At 47.3% G+C, this 9,598-nt stretch overlaps 1 pseudogene across 1 annotated transcript; it reads left to right on the top strand.

Moving 5' to 3' along the window:
* The first annotated feature begins 220 nt into the window (after window positions 1-220).
* LOC309374782 (DNA-binding protein RFXANK pseudogene) lies at window positions 221-1,221 on the top strand (annotated as a pseudogene). The gene has a single exon. The product of its transcript is annotated as a DNA-binding protein RFXANK pseudogene (transcript).
* The last annotated feature ends 8,377 nt before the right edge of the window (window positions 1,222-9,598 follow it).

Genomic DNA, 9,598 nt, shown 5'->3' with positions numbered 1-9,598 from the left:
CAGCTGTTGCCTAGAGTGGACCAACAAGGTCCTACACGGGCTCTGTGAGATGGAAATTGGGCGCACTGTACATCAGCGACTCTGCTCCTACTTGCAGGACAACTTACTAAATGTGGTATGGGGTGACTCTCTCTTGGCCCCTTGGCATTTGTGCTGTGGGGTCCCTCAGGATACCTTCTTTTCTCCCAGTGCCTTTAAATATATATGTTAAGCGGAGCTGCATCTCCGGCTCCCCCATTATCCCGGGGAGAGCCCGAGGCGGCGGGAGGGAAAGCGGGCCACGGCACCGGACAAGGAGGACAGCTGCCGGGCCACTTCCGACGGGCCGCGTGCAGCGCCGAAAGGGGAGCCGCTCGGAAACACCGTCTGGTGAGAAAGCTCTCAGGGCGCTGTAGACCTGCCACCGCCATAGACACCTACACAATTTCTCCAGAAGCTCCTGTCGCCGAAATGACCCACAATGCCCCCTCATAGGACCCAGAGATGCCCGCCAGCGACCCGGAGGACGATCAGGCATCAGTCATCTTGCGGCTGTATCCGTACTCGGAGGAGAAAGACGACCCAAACCAAGCTGTTCCTGCACCAAATGATGGAAGCAGTCTGAAGCTGGCGACCACCCTGACCAACCGGCAGCGTGGCAACGAGGCATCTGCCTTGCCGGCCACTCTGGACACTCTTTCTATTCATCAGCTGGCAGCCCAGGGAGAACTGGTCCTGTTGAAAGAAAATCTGAGGAAAGGTGAGAACCTTTTAAACAAGCCCGACGAGCGGGGCTTCATGCCGCTGGTGTGGGCTGCAGCTTTTGGGGAAATTGAGACCATCCGCAGCATGCTGGAATGGGGCGCAGACCCCCACGTCCTTGCAAAGGAGAGGGAGAGCACCCTGTCTCTCGCCAGCATGGGGGGCTACACAGACCACGTCACCTTGCTCCTGGAGAAGGACGTGGACATCAACACTTACGACTGGAATGGCGGGACCCCTCTCCTCTATGCCGTGCGCGGGAACCACGTCAAATGCATTGAGGCCTTGCTAGCCCATGGTGCTGATCTCACAACCGAGGCAGATTCAGGATACACCCCCATGGACCTGGCAGTCGCTCTGGGACACAAGAAAGTGCAACACGTGATGGAAAAACATATCCTCAAGTTATTGCGGAGCAAAGAACCTGCAAATCAGAAGGCGCCTGATGTTTTCCCCGCTGCTGTTTGCAAACTGTTCTGAGCTGGGATGCGTGCGATGGGAGAGAAAATTTTGCTGGTTCCCAAGCTAAAAAAAAAGTCCTATGTACTGTATTTTTAAAATTTGAAATGACAACAACTGAACATCCCTGATTAATGGAAGAAACTATTCTGTCCCTAGAAAACCTGCTGAAACTGCTAAGCAGGTGACTCTGCTACACTGTGCTTGTCTTAAACAGCAGGCTTGCTTATTTCCGCTCGCCTAGGGCGAACCAGGACTCCAGGTGAGCAACTGTGAGTGCTCTCTTTTTAAATAAAGGAATGAATATATGTTAAGCTGTTGGGAGTAGCTTAAATATATATGTTAAGCTGTTTGGAGATTTGGTGCAAGGTCTACATTTGAATAAAGCAACACCAAGTCTGGAGTCAGTGATGAGCTTGATGATGGCCAGTGAATCTTGGTAAGGTGGAAGCCCTGTGGGTGAGCGGTTCCTAAGCGCAGGAAAATAATAGGTTGCTTGTTCTAGATGGGATTGTATACTCTCTGATGAAGCAGATATGTAGTTTGGGAGTACAGTGGTACCTCGGGTTACATACGCTTCAGGTTACAGACTCCGCTAACCCAGAAATTTTACCTCGGGTTAAGAACTTTGCTTCAGGATGAGAACAGGAATTGTGCTCCGGTGGCGTGGTGGCAGCAGGAGGCCCCATTAGCTAAAGTGGTGCTTCAGGTTAAGAACAGTTTCAGGTTAAGAACAGACCTCCAGAACAAATTACCTTAAGTTCTTAACATGAGGTACCACTGTACTCTTAGATCCATTACTGTCACTAGAGATTCAGGTGTCCTCAGTGGCTGAGAGTGCTTTTCCCCCTGGTTTGACTTCTATGCCAACTATGACTATTCCTGGAAAAGGATAGCTTGGACACAGTGGTGCGGGCTTTTGCAACCTCCGGATTGGACTTCCACAGTGCTCTCTACAGGAGGCTACCTTTCCGAATGGTTTGGAAATTGCAGCTCGTCTGAAAAAGTCTATTTTGAGAGGAAACGGTTCCAAATTACAAGAAAGAGGCTTTTAGCCAAATATTTAGGGAAACATCCTGATGGTACAATCTGTTAAACAGTGAAAGAGACTAACCTGCCCATTACTAGACATTTTGAAACGCAGGCTGGGTGGCTATTTCTCAGGGAGTCTGTAGCTGTGGACTAAGTGTGCAGTTTTGTGTGGATTGCCATTTTTAAAATAAATATTGCAAATCGTGGCAAAGGGGTAAAGGGACCTTCGGCAAAAATTTGGAGATCTTTGGCTCTCCAGAAGTTGCTGAAGTACACTTCCCATCATCCTGGACAGTTGACCGTGCTGACTGGTGCTGGTGGAAGTTTTTTTGTTCACTCAATACCCAGAGGATCACTGTTTTCCCATCCGTGACTTATGCAAGAATAGTAGTGAAACAGATACAGAGCAAGAAATAAAACTGATTCATCCATCCCTATTTATAACTAACCCTCCACACTCCATAAGAGCATACCCTGGGTGCCATGTGCCTTCATGGAAGCTGTGACCTGTTTAAAGTTAGCTATTTCTTTCTCTTCCCCCACCAAATATGGCTTCGGGGAATAAGATGGTCAGAATCAATCCACCTCTGAGCCTCCACACGTATTTCTGTGTGAATGGATGGATGCACCTCATGCCTCATGAATATGGGATATATATGTATATATAAACATTTTTGCTCCAGGCATGTTTGAATGTTGCAGCTGATTTTTCATGCCCTCCCTAAATGTCATGCAATTCTTGGCATACTGTACAACTCCTATTCTCAAATATTACCCAGAATGTCTGTCATCTCTCCCTCCCTCTCACATTTTCTTTTCTTTCTTTTTTTTCTGGACACCTGCGGTCTCCCTCAGTCTCCCTCTTCATTGCATGTAAATGATTTCTTCCTGCTTGCTCATTAGATGGAAACCGGCTTCCATTAAAGTCTGCATTGTACCATGTAGCCATCATTTCCAGTGCAACTTCAACCTATTAGTTCTGTCCCTGACAGATAATAAAACGAACAATATATATCAGCATTTATCCTTCTTATCCTCTCGCTTTAGCTATTAATCATGCTTCCTTAAAGACACACACATATGCAACATGTTGCATGAAAGGAAGAGCCGGAGACTTAAATTCATGATTAATGGGGTGGTGATGGGGCGAAATGGCTGGGAAGGACCAGCCTGCTTGATAAAATCAAGAGCCAAATAAAGGAAACTTTCAAAGAGTTCTCAGAAGAAACAACTCTGGGCTCTGTTTGGGCTTTTTAACCCAATGGCTCAGAGGCCTGGCAGAACTGCTCTTGCCACAACCTAAGGTATAGGTAGCCAATGGGCTTCTCTCCAGATGTAGTTGGACTCCCATCAGTCCTAGCCAGCATGGTTAACCATCATGGATGATGGGAGCTGTTGTCCAGCAACTTCTGAGGTGCACCACAATTGTAGCCCCTTGGTATACAGGAAATTTATCTTGAGGCCTACTAAATTTTACTCATCATAAGAACATAAGAAGAGCTCTGCTGGATCAAGCCAATACGTCATCTTCTTGTTTGAGAATAAAAAAAGTTGCTGTTGCTGTGCTCTCATGTCAGATCTAGTCTGGTCCTGCATAGGGTCATCCCTTAAAGAGGGTATGTATTTCATTGAGACCTGGAAAACTGACACCCTGTTGCATATGTGTGTGTCTTTAAGGAAGCATGATTAATAGCTAAAGCGAGAGGATAAGAAGGATAAATGCTGATATATATTGTTCGTTTTATTATCTGTCAGGGACAGAACTAATAGTGGGTTTGACTGGTCAGCCACAACACCCAATTGGAGGTCCCTCGATGCTGGGTTCAATTGGGCCAATGGGGCGAAGTCCAAATGGTTCGAGGGACCTATTTATACCCATGCACGTGACCCATAGCTTCCTCTTTCTGTGTGTGCATTCAGAACACCCGCCCACCTCTCCCTATTTTTAGGGCTTTGCGCTTGACCTTGCTATGCCGTCGTGTGTCATCTGTTGTTGGGACAGGGGCACGGCAGGAATTTTCCCACTTGGCAGATTTGCTGTTGCCATTTGCTGTGTAACAAATTGTCACAACTTGTAAGGTTGTAGATAGGCTCTGGTTCAGGTGATAGAGATGGGAGAATGCTCTTGCCATCCCTATGTGAAGTGTATTCCATTAAATGAATCCAGGGACTTAATGGTTTGGTCAACCCCTGAGGGGGGGTTCTGCCTGTGCCCGAGTCCAGGGGGACATTTGGGTGGCAGAGATAGCCTGTTCCCAGCTTTCCGCTTATCCAGCTGTTCACCCTTGGCTGACCTATACTGGAACCCTGGGTCAGCACTACCTGCATGGCAGGCAGCTAGTTGAATGAGAGCCTATGCAACCATTCACTTTCTGTAATCAATAAAGATGTTGCCTATGTTCTGCCAAAAACAAAACAAAAATTTGAATCAAGTGTGAATTTATTTAGAGGGAGGTTTCTGGGTCTGAACATGCAAATATCAAATACATTAAAAACACAATCAAACAATTGATTAAAATACAGCTTAAAAATTAGAATCAGGATGACATTAAGTGACTGCCCACAAATTACAACCATAGGGGTCAGGAACCTCAAGTATTCATCAGGGCCAGCTATTCATGTTTTTACCACATAAGCCAACAAAAGGGCCAAAAAGGTTACTTGTAAAGGTAAAGGGCTGAGGTGGCAGTGCTCATCTTGCTTTATTGGCCGAGGGAGCCGGCATACAGCTTCCGGGTCATGTGGCCAGCATACCTAAGCCCCACTGCTTGAAGGAAACATACTTTGGACTACCACCTCTGTCATTGTGTGTATATGCAAATATTTCCAGAGATAGATATAGATCGATAGATTGATGGATGATAGATAAAGGTAAAGGAACCCCTGACCATTAGGTCCAGTCGTGACCGACTCTGGGGTTGCGGCGCTCATCTCGCTTTATTGGCCACGGGAGCTGGTGTACAGCTTCCAGGTCATGTGGCCAGCATGACTAAGCCGCTTCTGGCGAACCAGAGCAGGGCACAGAAACACCCTTTACCTTCCCGCCGGAGCGGTACATATTTATCTACTTGCCCTTTGACGTGCTTTCAAACTGATAGGTTGGCAGGAGCAGGGACCGAGCAACGGGAGCTCACCCCGTCATGGGGATTTGAACTGCCGACCTTCTGATCAGCAAGTCCTAGGCTCTGTGGTTTAACCCACAGTGCCACCCACGTCCCTAAAGAGGTAACTTACAGGGTCCCATAGAGGGGGATCAAACTGGGCCTGGACCGAAGGTCAGGTGGAACAGCTCCATCTTGCAGGCACTGTGGCAGGATGTCAAGTCCCGAAGGGCCCTGATCTCCTGCGATAGAGTGTTCCACCAGGCTGCGGCCAAAGCCAAAAAGGCCTTGGCCCTAGTTGAGGCCAGTTTAACCTCCTTGAGACCTAGGACCTCCAAGATATTATCATTTATGTACCATAAGGTCCTCTGCGGGGCATACCAGGAGAGGCAGCACAGAAACAGGATCATCTAAATGGGAACTCAAACAGGGTTCTGTGGAAGCATCTCTGGAACGATGTTGTTCCCTCTCATCATACTTTTTGAATGAAACCGTTAATCAGTAGTAAAGGAATTTGTTGTGGGGATAGTGGCTGAACGCCTTTGGCAATGCATCGGGTTGGCACACCTGGAGATGTTAGACAGCTATGAACAGCTGGAAATGATTACTGGAGAGAGAAAAAACTATAAACAGTATACAGCAAATTTCAAACTGATAGAAACTGAGAGGCAAACAAAAAGATTTTCAGCAGGGGGAGATAGGTTTCTGATTTCACAATACAGTTCTTATGCCAACATTTTAACCCCGCTGCCCCCAGGGGGTTGTACCACAAACATTGGGAACCGCTGGTCTAAGAGATTAATATTTTGCAATATTTATACATTTCATCTCTCCCAATTCCTACAAATTAAACAAAATGCATGTCATGGCAAAATTATCATGGGAAAAGGCACTGTCTTAGTGAAAACTGCTTTGCAAAAGCGAACACAAAAATATATGAGAAACTAAGACTGAGAGATGCAGAGAGCATCAGTCCACACCAGAATCCACAGAAATCAAATTCCTCAAGTAGATCTCGCATACAGTTCCATAAAGGAAAGCTTTGCTGGGCTTCAAACACACTGGCTGTTTCTAGATAACTCTGGAGTGGATCTTTGGCATTAATATTTTGTGTGCAAGGCTTGCTCCTTCTGCTGGCCTCCCTGTGACAAAATTGAAGGAGTGCAATGGCTCCAAGCCACATGAGAAGATGGATAGAGATCTGCTATCTGCTAATCCCTGGGGAGTTCTGAAAGAAGAATCGTCCAGTTCGGAAGTTATCTTGAGCTCGGAGGGTCATGCAATAACAGAGTTTCTATTTCCCTGTTAACTCCATCATGCTAAGCACTTGTTTTCCTGTCACGTTGATTCATGGCTACTTTTTTTGCTCATAATAGAGGCTGGCTCTTAAAATTGTATTGCGGCTCACCATGGACGACTGCTTCTAATAGAGAGGCTGAGAAGGGAGAGGGAATCGCAAGGAAGACTTGGCGATCTATCCGAGGCCTCGCCCTCATAGCTGTGCCTTGCACTTTTCACCTCTCCCTTTGTGACTTCCCTACAAATTGCGCTATCTTGGTAACCACAGACAAATGACATCTGCAGGACGGTAGTTCGCCCTTCAATCTGTAATGTGTTAAATCCTTATTTGCGCTATGCTGATATGCTCTTGAAGAGCTCTGACCCTCACTCATTCCCTTTCATAATTCCTCTTGAACTCCCTGTGGCTTTGCAGTATGAAGTTATCCTCTCTTGCCTATAATACAAAGCATGATGATGGCTTCTTTTTTATTTTCCTAAAGAGCTGCCTGACATTTTTTTGACAAGAGGGTCAAAAGTGTGAGAACTTATTTTCAACTTTCAGCTTGCAATCCCTTTTGAACCATGAACTCTGCAAAGTGCATTGTGGCTAGTCGTGTTTTTCTTTCTTTGCAGAGCACATGGAGAGTAGGAACGGGGGAGAGAAATGGTTCAATTCCCATTTAAAGGCAAATATACCCAGTTTGCACTTAATGAAGCAATGTGTGAACCAAAAAGCAGGCATTCTTTGAAATTCACACTTTTCCGAATTTTGCAATGCAGTTCGCTTGCCAAGTAATATGTACGAAAATGAACATACTAGGACAATGTGTCGATAAAATTGTATATGTTCGCGACAGTAACATATACAAATATGTTTTATTTGGGGAAATTTTGCCTAGGCAATGTTTTCTTTTTGGAAACCAAAAGGAGCCTGGGGTGAAAACATAGCCCAAGAAAGCTTTTGCTTCCATGCCTTCCAAGGATGTACTTTAGCTCAAGAAAGTATGAATGTTTTTAAGATTTTATTTTTTAAAATGCCTTTTTCCAGACAGATACTGAACTAGGGAATGCCGTTTTTCTAACACAATACACGTGGCTTTGTTTTGGGACATTTTACCATCCCAAATTGCACTGGCATTTACCTTGAGATTGAAAAATGCCCAAGAGGTTCCCTTGGTGCTTAGTATTTGAGGAACGTATGTTACACTTAATGCATGAGTTTCTTTCCTTGTGGCTGCCATCACATATACTCCTTCCATAAAGGTAAAGGTAAAGGTACCCCTGCCCGTACGGGCCAGTCTTGACAGACTCTAGGGTTGTGCGCTCATCTCACTCTATAGGCCGGGAGCCGGCGCTGTCCGCAGACACTTCCGGGTCACGTGACCAGCGTGACAAGCTGCATCTGGTGAGCCAGCGCAGCACACGGAACGCCATTTACCTTCCCGCTAGTAAGTGGTCCCTATTTATCTACTTGCACCTGGGGGTGCTTTCGAACTGCTAGTTTGGCAGGCGCTGGGACCGAGCGATGGGAGCGCACCCCGCTGCGGGGATTCAAACCGCCGACCTTTCGATCAGCAAGTCCTAGGCGTTGAGGCTTTTACCCACAGCGCCACCCGCATCCCTAACTCCTTCCATAGGTAACATCTAAAGCACTATAGTTTGCTCCAATGTTTTTTTTGGTGGTGGTGGTGATGGTAAAACTGTGCTGAATAGTCCACACCACTGATCATATTTCACTGCTTATTGAAGACCTATGGGATTTCCCCACATCCAAGGATGAGCTGTATTTCTAGTGAGATTTTTTGTGGTTGTAGTCATACCCAGGGGTGGAGGAAGGGGTGTGTGGTGGGTGTGGTCCGCCCCGGGTGTCACCACTGAGGGGGGTGACAAAATGCCGGGCAGCACTCACCGTGAGGCCTGCAGCGCGCCCAAGCTACGTATCTTTCCTGAGAGAGACATGGTGGCTGGCTTGAGTGTACACAGGCTCCGCACTGCCCAAATGGTCCACCCACTGCCTCCCCCCCCCCCAGTTGTAGGGCAGTTGAGTGGGAGGAGGTAGGCAGATTCCCGAGGCACTGCGGTGCATCTGGTTCGCCCCGCCCTTGCCCTGCCCCTGTGAGTGGCTCACCCCCACCCTGAGTGCATCGCCCCAAGCACCCGAGCAGCTTTCTTCCCCACTGGTCATACCCTTCATTGTCTTCAAACCAGTAAATGTACTGTGTACAGGATGTGGACAGGATGCTCTAGTCATTCCTTACAGGGTTGGGATTTTTTTAAAACAACAACAACAACCACATACCTGAGATTATGAGATTAAACAGGATGAACTTCTCAGATTCAGTCTTTTGGTTAACCTGATGAGGAAAAAAAAGGCTGATGAAGGTGGAAAGTTGTGAGACAGAGGTTGCTCAAATCACACATCCTGAACACAACACAACATGGAGGAAATTGCACAGATCAGCTTCCACACAATGAAAATATGGCAGAACCATACAATGGTACCTCTGGTTACGAACGCTTCTGGTTACAAACGCTTCAGGTTACAAGCTCCGCTAACCTGGAAGTAGCTGCTCCTGGTTGCAAACTTTGCCCCAGGATGCAAACGGAAATCGTGTATTGGGGGCACACACGCAATTGGATGCCCCTGGTTTCAGCTTAAGAATGGACCTCCAGAATTAATTAAATTCGTAACCAGAGGTACCACTGTATTCAGTATTTTCAGGGAAATGCCATCGGAGCCAGAGGTGGAGGGAAGGCTCCGGAGGGATGCCGGAGAGGGTCCCAGGAGGGAGAGAGGCAGCCCATCTGCTGGGGAAGGAAATCAGCGTAACACCAGTGGAGAAGGGGGGCAGATGGGGGAATCGGAGAGGAGGCTCCAGGACTCCTCGCCGGAGACCAGCGGGGAGAGCACGGGTGCTCCACTGCCCACACCCTCCCTGCACAAAAGACTTCCACGCAGGGAGAGTAGGAGGAGACTTGGCATC

The sequence above is a fragment of the Podarcis melisellensis genome, assembly GCF_964234715.1.
Source record: "Podarcis melisellensis genome assembly, chromosome: 7".
NCBI lineage: Eukaryota > Metazoa > Chordata > Lepidosauria > Squamata > Lacertidae > Podarcis > Podarcis melisellensis.
This window is presented reverse-complemented; position numbering and strand designations above follow the sequence as displayed.